Source organism: Chiloscyllium punctatum, chromosome 12 (genome assembly GCF_047496795.1).
Source record: "Chiloscyllium punctatum isolate Juve2018m chromosome 12, sChiPun1.3, whole genome shotgun sequence".
Lineage (NCBI taxonomy): Eukaryota > Metazoa > Chordata > Chondrichthyes > Orectolobiformes > Hemiscylliidae > Chiloscyllium > Chiloscyllium punctatum.
This window is the reverse complement of record NC_092750.1, coordinates 62375005-62391235: the sequence shown is the minus strand read 5'-3', so window position 1 is coordinate 62391235 and position 16231 is coordinate 62375005.

The following is a 16231-nucleotide window of genomic DNA, read 5'->3' as shown; positions in this document are numbered from 1 at the left end:
TGTTCAACAACACTACCCGAGGCCCTAACATTAATAGTATAAGCCCTACCCTTATTTGTTGTACCAAAATGCAATGCATCGCATTTATCTGGACTGAAAGCCCTTATACAGTATTTTCAAAGGTGTCTTGCAGATAAAATTTGGACAAATGCAGTTAATAACAATAATCCTCTGTTGACAATATCACTGGTGATAAACTTATCCCATTAGGTGCCTAATGGATATCAATTAGATCTATAATCCATTAGAGACCTGACTTGTCAGGAGGTGTCAGGGACAACTTATTCCTGATCATTTCCAATATTTCTAAATTAAAGCACCTATTTTCTATTAAACAGTTCCCCTGCTCAACATACGAGCAAAGAAGCCTTTTGCTTCGGCATCTTCCCAACCAGCTACTGACAATAACTTACTATCATGTCTTTATACATCATTGACTACCATTTTGGTTTTCTTTAGTATGACTAAGAATTCATTTTCTTTGCTCTTTTACTATTCTTAAATAATTATGTTTAGCTTTTGGGGCTGCTATTGCTGTCTTTTGGAAAATGCGTGGAACAGGGAACAATGTGGATTATATAAAATAGTTAATTGGTCAAAACACACGAGCCAGTACTGGGATGGTTCCTGTGCTGTAATCTTTGTGGTGTGTGGCTTGGTTGCAAGTTCTCTTGCTTTATGATTGAATGGTGGTGGGTTCAAATTCTATTTCAAAGCCTTGAGCACCAAGTATAGTCTAATTGTCCAAGTGTGCAAGTTGTGTTGCCAGAGGTGCTACCTTTCAGCTGAGAAATTAAATCAAAGCCCTCTCTACATTTTTAGGATATAGAAGGTATATTTTGTAAAAGAGGAGAGTTCTCTCAATTGCCCTGACCGATATTAAACCCCACAACAGACAAAAGAAATCCAGTCTATCCAGACAGCGATGTTAGTGTAAGGCTGTTGCATACAATATGACTGTTACATTTCCTAAGTTTCAAGAAAGATTACACTTCAAAAGTACTGACATGGTGTCCTAAGGTTATGAAAGGCATATCATAAATGCAAGCATGAAAGCAAAATATTGTGTGAAGGAAATCTGAAATAAAATTGTGAAAAAGCTAGAATTCCTCAGCAAGTCAGGCAGCATCTGTGGATAGAATTGGAGCTAACTTTATCTTTGCTGCTCTCCACCCCATCACACTTTTCCCCTTTAACCCAAACAAATCCGATTACATTTCCACTTCAGTTCTGATGAAAGGTCAGCACGACATGAATCATTAATTTTATTTATCCCCACACACGCTGCCTGACCTGCTTGCTATTTCCAGCATCTTTAGTTTTCATAATTCCTGCCACCTTTTTAGGGGAGGAAAATACAACCCATTGGTTATCACTGTAATGACTATTAGTAACCTTACCATGAAAGACCCTCATTCTCTGGGCCACACATTGAACAGTTAAGCAAACGGTTTCCATATTCAGTGCGCTGCCCTGATCTCAGCCTTTGTCTTTCTTCATGAGCATCATTAGAAAGGTCAGCTTTTATTGCCCATGCTGCATTGCTAAGATGGCCATGAGCTGCCTTTTTGAACTGCTGCAACGTTGAGAGCTGTTGATACTTCCACATCGCTGGGAAGGGAATTTCAGGATTTTGACCCAGCAACAGTGAAGGAATGGTGATATAGTTCCAAGTAACGTTGGGCTGCAGCTGGGACAGACATTTGCCAATACTCAGTTATGTCGTAGAATTATTGAGTCGCACAGGATGGAAATGGACCCTTCTGTTCAATTTGTCCATCTTGACCAGACATCCCAATCTGAGCTAGTCCCATTTGCCAGCATTTGGCCCATATCTTTTCAATTCCCTCCTATTCGTATAACCATCCATGTGCCTTTTAAATGTTGCAATTTTACCCATCTCCACAACTTCCTCTGGCACCTCATTCTGTACATGCACCACCCTCTGCGTGAAAAACGTACCCCTCAGGTCCTTTTTAAATCTTTCCACTCTCACCTTAAACCAATGCCCTCTGGTTTTCAACTCTCCAATCCTAGGAAATAGACCTTGGCTATTCACCCTATCCATGTCCCTCATGATTTTATAGACCTCTGTAAGGTCAACCCTCAGCCTCTGACGTGCCAGGGAGAAAAGCTACAGCCTATTCAGCCTCTCCTGATCACTCAAATCCTCCAGTCCAGCTATATCCTTGTAAATCTTTTCTGCATCCTCTGAAGTTTAACAACATCCTCCCTATTGAAGGGTGACCAACGTTGAATGCCGTACTCTAAAAGTGGCCTCACCAATGTCCTGTACAGCCATAACATGACATCCCAATTCCTATACTGACCAATAAATACAAGCATGTCAAACACCTTCTTCACCACCCTGTCTACCTACGAGATCTACTTGATCAGTCACATCTCAATTGCTTTCAAGTCAATTTTTTTTTGTGCTGCTTTCCCATTTAGACATGTATCTGAACCTTTGTACAATTTTATTTTGTTGGAGCAGTATCCAGACTGGATTTTCAGTTTGAATTTTCCTTTCCCAAAGTACTCGCACCTTTTAACTCAAATTAATCTTGTTGGCAACTTTAAAGTTCAGTTTTATTTCAGCTTTATGTCCCTATAAGCCACATATTTCACTCTTCTTTTGATTATGTCTAAGATTTGTTTGTGAGATATTGCTCCTCATAGTGTCATTTATGCAATTACTTTTATTGAGAACAAACAAGATGTCTTCTCTAATGGTTCACAGTAAATCTCTTTGCATGCAGATGAATGACAGGTCGATATTATTCACTTCAAATAATGGGGCAGATTTTGACCCCACTTTATCCCAGAGGTGGGAAGGGAGGAAGTTAAAATTGATTAGATATCTTGCCAACTGGCAGTTGGGACTTGACAGCAAAGGTTAACAGGAGCAGTACAGACTATATGATCCTTAAAGCCTACATTCCCAATCAATAAGATCATAGCTGAATGCTTGTATCATTCCACTTTCCAGTTGTCATTTTACACAATGTTACAGGGATGGTGCAGGAGGGAGGGTTTCGGACATCTGGATAATTAGAAGTAATTCCGGGATAGGTGGGACCTCTACAAACAGGATGATCGACATCAAAACCAGAAGGGTGCTAATATTATTGGGGTTGGAGGAGTTTGCTAATGCCCTTCTTTAAACGAATTCAGCAGGGGAATGGGACCCTGAATTGTAGCTCCAGTGTACAGGAGGTTGAGAGCAGTGAGATTATAAATAAGGTTTCATGGTCGCAAGAGTATACCAGCAGGCAGGAAGGTGGTTTGAAGTGTGTCTACTTCAACGCCAGGAGCATCTGGAATAAGGTGGGTGAACTTGCAGCACAGGTTGGTATCTGGGACTTCAATTTTGTGGCTATTTTGGATACATGGATAGGGCAGGGACAGGAATGGTTGTTGCAGGTCCCTGGGTTTAGATGTTTCAGTAAGAACAGAGAAGATGGCAAAAGAGGGGAAGGTGTGGCACTGTTAATCAAGGTCAGAATTATGGTGGCAGAAAGGACGTCTGATGAGTACTTGTCTACTGAAGTAGTATTGGTTGAGGTTAGAAACAGGAAAGGAGAGGTCACCCTGTTGGGAGTTTTCTATAGGCCTCCAAATAGTTCCAGAGATATAGAGGAAAGGATTGCAAAGATGATTCTGGATAGGAGTGAAAGTAATAGGGTAGTTATGAAGGGGACTTTAGTTGTAAAGTTAATGACTGGAAGTGCTATAATTTGAATATTTTAGATGGGTCAGTTTTTGTCCGATGTATGCAGGAAGATTCCTGACACAGTATGTAGATATGTCAACAAGGGTTGAGGCCACATTGGATTTGGTACTGGGTAATGAACTGGGCCAGGTGTTAGATTTGGAGGTAGGTGAGCATAGAGTCATAGAATCATAGACCAGATATCCCAACCCAATCTAGTCCCACCTGCCAGCAACCGGTCCATATCCCTCCAAACCCTTCCTATTCGTATACCCATCCAAATGCCTCTTAAATGTTGCAATTGTACCAGCTTCCACCACTTCCTCTGGCAGCTCATTCCATACACATATCACCCTCTGTGTGAAAAAGTTGCCCGTTAGGTCTCTTTTATATCTTTCCCCTCTCACCCTAAACCTATGCCCTCTAGTTCTGGACTCCCTGACTCCAGGGAAAAGACTTTGTCTATTTACCCTATCCATGCCCCTCATAATTTTAGAAACCTTTGTAAGGTCACCCCTCAGCCTCCGATGCTCCAGGGAAAACAGCCCCAGCCTGTTCAGCCTCTCCCCATAGCCCAAATCCTCCAACCCTAGCAACATCCTTGTAAATCCTTTCTGAATCCTTTCAAGTTTCACAACATCTTTCCGATAGGAAGGAGACCAGAATTGCACGCAATATTCCAACAGTGGCCTAACCAATGTCCTTTACAGCCGCAACATGACATCCCAACTCCTGTACTCAATACTCTGACCAATAAAAGAAAGCATACCAAACGCCTTCTTCACTATCCTATCTACCTGCGACTCCACTTTCAAGGAACTATGACCCTGCACTTCAAGGTCCCTTTGTTCAGCATCACTCTCTAGGACCTTATCATTAAGTGTATAAGTCCTGCTAAGATTTGTGTTCCCAAAATGCAGCACCTCGCATTTATCTGAATTAACTCCATCTGCCACTTCTTAGCCCATTGGCCCATCTGATCGAGATCCCATTGTAATCTGAGATAACCCTCTTCGCTGTCGACTACACCTCCAATTTTGGTGTCATCTGCAAACTTACTAACTATACCTCTTGTGTTCACATCCAAATTATTTATATAAATGATGAAAGGTAGTGGACCCAGCACCGATCCTTGTGGCACTCCACTGGTCACAGGCCTCCAGTCTGAAAAACATCCCTCCACCATCACCCTCTGTCTTCTACCTTTGAGCCAGTTCTGTATACAAATGTCTAGTTCTCCCTGTATCCCGTGAGACATAATTTCCCACACACAAAGCCATGTTGACTATGCCTAATCAGTCCTTGCCTTTCCAAATACATGTACATCCTGTCCCTCAGGATTCCCTCCAACAACTTGTCCAACACTGACGTCAGGCTCATTTGGTCTATACTTCCCTGGCTTGTCCTTACCACCCTTCTTAAACAGTGGCACCATGTAACCTCCAGTCATCCAGCACCTCACCTGTGACTATCGATGATACAAATATATCTCAGCAAGAGGCACAGCCTTCTCTAGCTTCCCACAGAGTTCTTGGGTACACCTGATCGGGTCCTGGGGATTTATGCTTTTCAAGACGTCCAGTATTTCCTCCTCTGTAATCTGGACATTTTGCAAAATGTCACCATCTATTTCCCTACAGTCTATATCTTCCATATCCTTTTCCACAGTAAACACTGATGCAAAATACTCATTTATTATCTCCCCCACTTTCTGCGGCTCCACACAAAGGCTGCCTTTCTGATCTTTGAGGGGCCCTATTCTCTCCCTAGTTATCGTTTTGTCTTTAATGTATTTGTAAAAATCCTTTGGAATCTTTTTAATTCTATTTGCCAAAGCTATCTTATGTCCCAGTCTATGTTTGGAAAGTTAAAATCCCCTACCATAATCCCCCTATTATTCTTACAGATAGCTGAAATCTTCTTACAAGTTTGTTTCTCAATTTCATCTTACTATTAGGGGATCTATAATACAATCCCAATAAGGTGATCATCTCTTTCTTATTTCTCAGTTCCACCCAAATAACTATCCTTGATGTATTTCCAGGAATATCCTCCCTCAGCACAGCTGTAATGCTATCCCTTATCAAAAATGGCACTCCCCTTCCTCTCTTGCCTCCCTTTCTATCTTTTCTGTAGCATTTGTATCCTGGAACATTAAGTTACCAGTCCTGCTCAACCCTGAGCCACGTTTCCGTAATTGCTATGATATCCCAGTCCCATGTTCCTAACCATGCCCTGAGTTCATCTGCCTTCTCTGTTAGGCCCCTTGCATTGAAATAAATGCAGTTTAATTTATTAGTCCTACCTTGTCTCTGCCTGCCCAGACTGTTTGACTCACTTCTGTTCTCAACTGTACCAGTCTCAGATTGACCTCTTGATAGTGACCACAATTCAGTTGCATTTACTTTAGCGATGGATAGGGATGGCTGTTTACTGCTGGGCAAGTGTTATAGCTGGGAAAAAGGCAATTATGATGCGATTAGGCAAGATTTAGGATACATAGGATGGGGAAAGAAACTGCAGGAGATGGGCACAATTGAAAAGTGGAGCTTATTCAAGGAGCAGATGCTGTGTGTCCTTGATAAGTACGTAACTGACAGGCAGGGAGGAAGCGGTCGAGCGAGGGAACCGTGGTTTACTGAAGAAGTTGGATCTCTTCTCAAGATGAAGAAGGAGGCTTATGTGAAGGCTCAGTTAGGATGCTTGAGAGTTACAAGTTAGCCAGTAAGGGCCCAAAGAGAGCTAAGAAGAGCCAGGAGGGGACATGAGAGGTTTTTGGCATGTAGGGATCAAGGAAAGCCCTAAAGCTTTCTATAGGTATATCAGGAATAAAAGAATAGGCGAAAGTGAGGACTGCAGATGCTGGAAACCAGAGTTTAGATCAGAGTGGTGCTGGTAAAGCACAGCAGGTCAGGCAGCATCTGAGGAGCAGGAAAATTGATGTTTCAGGCAAAAGCCCTTCATCAGGAATAGAGGCAGGGAGCCTCCAGGGTGGAGAGATAAATGAGAGGGGGGTGGGGGGTGTGGTGGGGGGAGTGGGTGGCTGGGGAGAAGGTAGCAAAGAGTACAATAGGTGAATGGGGTTGGGGATGGAGGTGAAAGATCAGAGCTAGGTCTGACCTATCACCTCCATTCTCACCTCCATTCACCTATTGTACTCTTTGCTACCTTCTCCCCAGCTTCCCCCTTCCCATTTATCTCTCCATCCTGGAGGTTTCCTACCTCTATTTCTGATGAAGGGCTTTTGCCTGAAACATCAATTTTTCCTGCTCCTCGGTTGCTGCCTGACCAGGAATAAAAGAATGACTGGAGTAAGATTAGGGCCAGTGAAGGACAGTAGTGGTAAGTTGTGTGTGGAGTCTGAGGCGATAGGAGACGTACTAAATGAATATTTTTCATGAGTATTCACACAGGAAAAAGGCAATGTTGTCAAGGAGAATACTGAGATACAGGCAATTCAACTAGACAGGATTACGGTTCGTAAGAGGAATTGTCAACAATTCTGGAAAGTGTGAAAATAGACAAGTCCCGTGAGCCAGATGGGATTTATCCGAGGATTCTCTGGTAAGTCAGAGAGGAGATTGCAGAGCTTTTGGCTTTAAACTTTATGCTGTCTTTGTCTCCAGGAATAGTGCCAGAAGACTGGAGGATAGCAAATATTGTCCCCTTGTTCAAGAAGGGGAGTAGAGACAACCCTGGTAATAAAAGACCAGTGAGCCTTACTTCGGTTGTGGGTAAAGTGTTGGGATGGATTATGAGAGATAGGATTTATAATCATCTGGAAAGGAATAATTTGATTAGGGATAGTCAACACAGTTTTCTGAAGGGTAGGTCGTGCCTCACAAACCTTATTGAGTTATTTGAGAAGGTGACCAAACAGGTGTATGAGGCTAAAACAGTTGATGTGGTGTATATGAATTTCAGTAAACTATTTGATAAGGTTTCCCATGGTAAGCTATTGCAGAAAATACAGAGGCACGGGATTGAGGGCGATTTAGCGGTTTGGATCAGAAATTGGCTAGTTGTAAGAAGACAGAGGGTGGGTAGTTGGTGGGAAATTTTCATCCTGGAGTTCAGTTACTAGTAATATACTGCAAAGATTTGTTTTGGGCCACTGCTGTTTATCATTTTTACAAATGACTTGGATGAGGGTGTAGAAGGATGGGTTTGTAAATTTGCAGATGACACTAAGATCAGTGGAGTGGTGGACAGTGCGGAAGGATGTTGCAGGTTACAGAGGGACATGGATAAGCTGCAGGGTTGTCTGAGAGGTGGCAAATGGAGTTTAATGTGGAAAAGTATGAGGTGAGTCGCTTTGGAATGAGTAACAGGAATACAGAGTACTGGGCTACAGGAAAAATTCTTGGCAGTGTGGATGAGCAGAGAGATCTCAGTGTCCATGTGCATAGATCCCTGAAAGTTGTCATCCAGTTGATAGGGTTGTTGAGAAGGCATATGTTGGATTTTATTGATAAAGAAATTGAGTTTTGGATCCATGGGGTCATGTTGCAACTGTACAAAACTCTGATGTGGCTGCACTTGGAGTTTGGCATGCAGTTCCTGTCGCCGCATTATAGGAAGGATGTAGAAGCATTGGAAATGGTGGAGAGGAGATTTACCAGGATGTTGCCTGGTTTGGAAGGAAGTTCTTATGTAGAAAGGCTGAGGGATTTGAGGCTGTTTCAGTAAGAGAGAAGAAGGTTGAGGGGTGACTTAATAGCAACATGCAAGATGATCAGAGGATTAGATAGGGTGGACAGTGAGAGCCTTTTCTTCAGATGGTGATGACTAGCATGAGGGGACATAGCTTTAAATTGAGGGGTGATGGATATAGAACAGATGTCAGAGGTAAGTTCTTTACTCGGAGAGTAGTAGGAGCGTGGAACTCCCTGCCTGCAACAGTAGTACACTCACCAACTTTAAGGGCATTTAAATATATGGGATGATAGTGGGATAGTGTAGGTTAGGTGGGCTTCAGATTGGTTCAACAGGTCAGGGCTACACTGATGGCTGAAGGTCCTGTACTATGCTGTAATGTTCTATGTTCAATTCCCCTAGTGCCCAATAATCTCTCAATCTCATTCTTGAATGCACTCAGTAACTGCACATCGACAACTTTCTGGCCTAGTAAATTCAAATGATTTACAAGATACTGAGTGAAGTTTGTTTTTTTTTACTCTCCAATAGTCAAAGCCCTTGTTCTGAGATGAGGATTCCTGTGTTAAGACTCTATACCTACAATGGTAGTAGAGTCAGAAACATTAGGGACATTTAAGCAACTTTTAGATAGGCACATGGATGATATTAAAATGAAGGTTCTGTAAGTTAGTTTGATCTTGGTGGGAAAGAAATATCAGCACAACATCAAGGGCCGATGGGCCTGTACTGTGCCGTACTGTTCTATGTTCTATGTCAATTCCTCAATAATTTACAAATTTCATTAAGACCAATTCTCATCTTCGAACAGAATAAAGGCTTGGTTTACTAAACCGTACCTGAGAAAACAGCCCCCTCATCCCAGACGCCAATAATCTCTAAGGCTAGTATGTTTTACTGAAACCAAAGATATGTGCAATACTCCAGGTGTGGTGTTAGCAGAGCTCCACTTACACTCCACCCCTGTGCTGATTTTTCATCCATTTCAGCCCACGAACCTGAAAATGATTAGTGTCTCCTTCCCTTTTTTTTTCATCCTTCAACTCAATTGCAATCTATTCATAGGATCATACAACACAGAAGAGTCATTTTGAATCTGTACGGCTTTGTGCTATGTTAATCTCACTTCTGAACACTGGGCCTATAGCCTAGCATGTTACAACACTTCAAGTGCTTTTTAAAGCTGTGTATATAATCCCAAATATATGAGCTTTAATCTTGAGTAATACCTTTCGTGTGCCTTTTAAAAATCCAAACATTACACACTGCCGCTACCGAGCGTTAGTGGTGAAGGGAGTGCATGTTTATGGATATAGTGCCAATCAGGTTGGTTGTTTTGTCTTGGATGGTGTCACATTTCTCGAGTGTTGTTGGAGCAACACCAGGATATTCTCCAGTTCTGGCTATATTTGAACATAAAATGGCTCGGTATCTAAATAGTCACAGCTGATGCTGAACATGACGTAATCATCAGTGAGCTTCCCCACTTCTGACCTTATGGTGCAGGGGAGGTCATTGATGAGGCAACTGAAGTTGGTTGAGCCGAGGACATTATCCTGAGGAACTCCTGCAGAAATACCCTGAAGCTGAGATGACTGACCTCTCTGACAATCACTGCTACCTTCCTATGTGCCAAATGACTCCAACCATAGAGTCATGGACTCATAGAGATGTCCAGCATGGAAAAAGGTCCTTCGGTCCAACTCGTATATACTGACCAGATATCCTAAACTAATCTAATCTAGTCCCATTTGCCAGCATTTGGTCATATCCCACTAAACCTTTCTATTCCTATACCCATCTAGATGCCTTTTAAATACTGTAATTGTACCAGCCTCCACCACTTCCTCTGGCAGCTCATTCCATAAATGTACCACCCTCTGAGTGAAAAGTTTGCCCTTCCTGTCCCTTTTATATCTTGCACTCTCAATCGAAACCTATGCCCTCTAGTTCTGGAGTCCCCCACCCCAGGGAAAAGACTGTGTTAATTTATCCTATCCATGATTTTATAAACCTCTATAAGGTCACCCTTCAGCTCCAAGGAAACAGCCCCAGCCTATTCAGCCAGCAGAGGAGTTTCCCCCTGATTCCCATTGAGTCCAGTTTTGCTGGGGCTCCTTGATGCCACACTCATTCAAGTGTGACATTGACTTCAAGGGCAGTCACTCTCACCTCACTTCTGCAATTCAGTTCTTTGGTCCAGGAGATTTGAACCCATGTTGTAGTGGTGTATGAAGGACTCCGACGAGGAGGTTCATGGAATGCCTCTATAGGGACCTTTGAGATAACCTATGCATGCAGTGCAAGTCATGTCAAGAAAATACAGCGAGAGATTTTAAGTGAGGTAGGATTACTGAAGCTTTGGCCCCCATTCTCAACCCCAACCCCGTATCATCCAGGAAAGGCAGCAAGATAAATAAGAACATGTTGATAAATACTTACAGGTAAAAGTGGGAGGAAAGCAGCTCTGTGCCTTTGTGTAACCTGTGAGGCTTTGGGTCATCTCCTATGCTTTGTGGCCGGCAGGAGTAATTTTGTCTTGAGATTGCTTCTGCTTTCTATGGATGGTCAATGATCAATGACATAATCAAGTTGCCTTGTAACCAGGGTTTGGATCCAGTGCAGGATACTATGATTAGTGATATCTTTTACTTATACAGTATAAGTGTCTGATTACTCCATTGCACCTTGAAGTACCTCAGATTGTTCACGTGTTGAGACCACATGCTCAGACAGAAAGGAGAGGGTGCGGTCACAGACAGTTTCCGTTTCCATTTCCATCGACATTTGCGATTTAGATGAGACTGGAAGGCAGCTTGGCAGAGTAATTCACAGACTGAATCTGGTCATCAAAGGCTCCCCCAACAAACTTTTAAGTTCCTTGTTTCCTTGCACTCCATTTTGAATCCATCAACAATGAGCTTCCACAGATTCCCACTAACTCTGCATTTAAGGCCTCATCTCCCAACGTTTCATCCTGAGCCTCACCCTACATTTACCATTTCAACTGCTGTGCTGCACAGTCCTCCTGTTAAAGGCGGGCTGGTTGTGATCATTTGTGACCCCCTCCCTGCACTAACTCAGCTCCCCCAATGCATCATTGTTTCATACCCAAATAGGATGAGACCCCTTCACCTTCATAATCATTGTCCTTTCTGTGTCTCAGCAAGTTGCCTCCAATCCCCATAATTCTCCATCCTCCTCAGTGTAGCAGTAGCCTCTCATAACTCACCTTGACTTTCATTGAGCAGACACTCCAGGGTAGACTAGTCCACTCCCTGACTGATTGCAGATGGACAGCCCTCAGTACATCTCCCTTACTGCCATTCCTGGACTAGTTGCACTGGATGTTCAGACCTGACTGCGGGCCTCTTAACAAACTGCTGTGATCCCAACAGCCCCAAGTGGCTGACTGACTATGTCCAAACCCCTAGCAGATTATGGTCGGACACCCACCCTCATTTAACTTGACCAAGGGCTACACCTGACTCCTGGTTATTTGGTTGAAACACATATAGTACACCATGGGGTTAAGCTGCTGGCATATGTTGTAGATGTGTCATTGATAGGAAACAGGGCTGTGCAGTAACAAGTCTATTCCCTTAAGTAGTCATTGCTGACAGCCATGTCAGGCTGCCTGGCTCTGTGTCTGTGCTAAACAGCAAGGCAACATAAAAATGCTCTGAGCCTTTACAAGCTGATTGAGGGGGCAAAATGCAAAATGGCAACAAAGCTGTCAGCATCCAAGGCAGTAAAAAGAGAGTGAACATTAAGAGAGCAACTGAAGAGCCCTGAGGTGTACCCTGGACGAATCTGTGAGATTAGTGAGTGTCCTGTGAGCAAAGTGGCCTGGCAGCAACAGTACAATGAGGGAATAAGTGGCACGGTGGTTCAGTGGTTAGCACTGCTGCCTCACAGCACCAGGGAGCCGGGTTCAATTCCAGCCTCGGGCGACTATCTGTGTGGAGTTTACACATTCTTCCCGTGTCTGCATGGGTTTCCTCTGGTTTCCTCCCACAGCCCAATGATGTGCAACCCAGGTGGACTGGCCATGCAGAAGTGGCCATAGTGTTCAGGGTTGTGGAGGCTTGGTGGATTAGCCATGAGAAATACAGGGTTATAAGGATGGGGTGGGACTGAGTGGCTCTTTGGAAAGTCGGTGTGGACTCGATGGGCTGAATGGCCTGCTTCCACACTGTGGGCATTCTATGATTCTATGAAGTCAGTGCAGAGATGAAATGGAGAACTGTATTCTGAGTGAGTAGGAGATAGGCTGTGATGATGTGGTGAGGCTGATGCATGTCTGGTGCCAACCTCCCTGGGCGGGTGGTGGATGGGCAAGCACTTGATGCCCATGGGCATTGTTATGAGGTGTTACAGATAGCCATCTGAGATGGAGGCCTGGAGGAGCGAGTACCAGGAGCCTCCAACTTTCAGGTCGGGAGTTGTTGCCACCCAGTTTCTATTTGGCTCATTGGCAAACTGGAAACTGCACATAAATAATGTAAGATTATAACCTCCTGTTATTCTCCAGTGAGATTCTTATCTCACTATTCAAAACTTGGCTGGAAGATCACACTTGTCTTCTCAACGTCAAGGATCTCATTTTTCCAAGCTTGCCATATTTTCCCAACTGACTCAGCATTATTCATGTTGTTCAGGGCCTGTGAAAATCCCACCCAGCATGCATTTATCATTGTTTGGTTTACTAGTTCACCTTAAAACTAATTTGTTACAGACCAGGGAATCTTGAAGCTTGATTCTTTCAGGAAATCACTTTGTGTTTGAAGTTCCTTTTAATGGTTAGCTGGCTCCACAGGGTCTGTAACAGTATGTTGGCCTTTATTAAGAAGGGCTCATGCCCAAAACGTTGATTCTCCTGCTCCTTGGATGCTGCCTGACCTGCGCTTTTCCAGCAACACATTTTCAGCTTTATTAAGAAGGGATTGACATTTCAGAATATAAGACCCGTAATGAACAGAAAACATTCATTTCATATCTGGACCACAGTGAAGCGTGGAAGAGACAATTTTGTTGTCTTTCCCAACTATTACTTTATAACAGGGTAAGTTTTGGTACATTTAAAGATACGCTTGATTAGAATAGCTGCTTGTCATTTTTAATCAGTGCAAGATCCAGGTAAATCACGTCAATTTAAAGTGATGTGTGAGCTTTCCTTGGAACTCCAGGCCATTTGTGAATGAATGGATACCAATCTAGAAGTAAACATCCTGACACAACCTGTGGGAATAAGTGTACTGATAACAAAATAAAGTATGTAAATTAAACTCGTACATTACAATTTTGATATCTCTCTGATGGAAGATTACTGACAATGATTTGTTGCTGCAGGATATCTCAGATTGGGACACACCAATGAATAATAAAGGATTTAATATCAGTCTGTAAGGCAGAATTCAACATGAGATGTTCAGTCACGTATGCCCAGTTCTACAGTGTAATGTTCTTGTAGAAAACATTCTAAGATAGCCCCTGGTGCATTGCTTTTAATGAATTCATGAAGGCACTGTTAGTAAACACTTTTCTTAAAACTAATATGTGGAAGAAAATGTCAAGAAAAGTCCTAATGGAATAGAGAAACCAGATGCATTTTTGTGATGAGTCTAAGTCATTATGAGCCTTTTAAATGCAGAGTTTATTTAGAGGGAAGATTAACCTTTTCAGAGGCCAATGCTTAAATGCATGTTTACTCTTCTGTAGCACATTTGTGCATAAACTTCGCTTATCATTTCTGAAGCAGTTTTGAATTTTACTTTATTTCATGGGATTTTCCCAGCCTTTGATTATTTGTTTGTCTTCACATTAATCTTACTGCAAACTATCCAGCCTAATTTTTTTGTAGTTCTAGCTGCAGGAAGCACTTATTTCCCAAAGTCATGGGTTGTGTGGTAAATTGTCTGATCATTCTTCATCCAAATGATTGACATGATGTCCAAAGTTGAGACTTCCCTCCAACTCAGCCCCGAAGAAAAGCATCAAACTCACACCATATATTTTCTCTGTAACTATGATTATAAAATCATGATTTGGGAGCAAAATGCTTAAGAACCTGCAAGGGATGAAACTGTTCCATTTTTTAGATTTCATAAAGAAGCATTCAGGGAAGTAGAAGATACAGAGCAACTGTTGATAAGGATCAACTGAAGAAGAAGACAGTCAAAAATATTAATCAAAGCCCAAATAAAAAGACTTTTGTACGGATTTTGCACTGCAACTTTGACGACATTGAGAGCATTCACTGCTGTGTCTCTGAAATTGGAAACATGCATGCACAGTTAAACACGGGAATGCAGAAGTGAGTGACTGCTGTTACTATTTCTCCATCTCTTCATAGGCCGTTGAAGACCCCTTACATGAATTCAAATAGAAATCACTAAACTAATGTCCTTTTACACTATTACTCTCACAGAAAAATTCCTTGCTAGAGTACCACTTCACTGACTGGAGAAGAGTGGGCTTTTCAATGATGTACTAAGTTTATAACTACTCATAAACAACCTCAGTGATCCTAAAACAAAATTAAGTTAATGAAATTTCAGTATTTATCCATAATAACAAAAAACTCACAGATTTTTAAATAACTGTTTATGCTGTTTTAGCTTCTAACGTAATCCAGAATCTACTAATGTAGCAGAATCTACTAAACTGGAGAATAATCAGTTTCCTGGCCTGCTGCCTGTGAGAACACTTCAATGTAACTGGCCACTTAGGAAATGACAGCATAATCGATGCTGGATGTCCTGCTGTAGGATTCAAACTGACTTAAGCAAAGAAAGGAATACCAGGGAGAAAGTGAGGACTGCAGATGCTGGAGATCAGAGTTGAAGAATGTGGTGCTGGAAACGCACAGCCAGTCAGGCAGCATCCGAGGAACAGGAGAGTCAAGCTTTCGAGCATAAGCCCTTCATCAGGAAATCCTAGGCACATGATTGCTAGACATTTATGTGAGTGTTTCTTTGAGGGCAAAGGTAAATGCCATTGTTTTGTCATGATTGCAAAATTTACGCCTTGCTTTCTGCTGTGTTTTAAAATCTGCTTGCGTTTTGAGATAGGTCTCCATCCTGCAATTGATCTGGTTCGATGACATTCATTAGTTTGGGATGATGTCAATTTTTATAGGTGAAGAAATGATGGTACAAGTAATCTCTATAGATAATCAAGGGGATTTGGCCATGGATAACTTAACATCCCAATATTCTGTGATTGTTCAAACAAAATATATTTGATTTGCATACTGTATTTCTTCGTACAAATAATGTGAAAATTCAGGTCCAAACAATGGATAAAGGGAAAAGGACTAACATTGAGGAAAATAAAGTCCTATTTTGAGATATGAGTTGTAAGTTTTGGATCATGAGTTATTTGTGTCACATATATTGAGAAAAACAAGAAGTGTTTTGCCACCACAATCCAGCCTCATTTTGAGCTACAAAAAGAATAAATAGAAATTATGTAAAGTTCATCCCATGTACAAGGGGTGTTCAAACAGTTCCAGGACTTCTGCAAGGTCTTCACAAGGTGTCCCGGGTATGCCAACGACAACCCCTCCAAGTGTCCATGCTTTAGACAAAGGGGAACCAGGAGTCCCTGCTCCATGTACTGCCTCCACCACAGCCATCCACTACCACTGCCAAGAGTACCAGCTCTGGGCACCACTTTTGCCACAGATGACGGCCCGCTGAGTCCCCATGTCCATGTTCTGGGCCTTCCACAGCCAAGAGTCCCCCCACCAAGCATCACCTGTGCTGCAGCAACCCACCTCCACTGCCAAAAAGTCCTCAGACCTGGCACTATCACTGTCACAGACAATGACCCATCGAGCACTGCTGTAGATGTTGACCT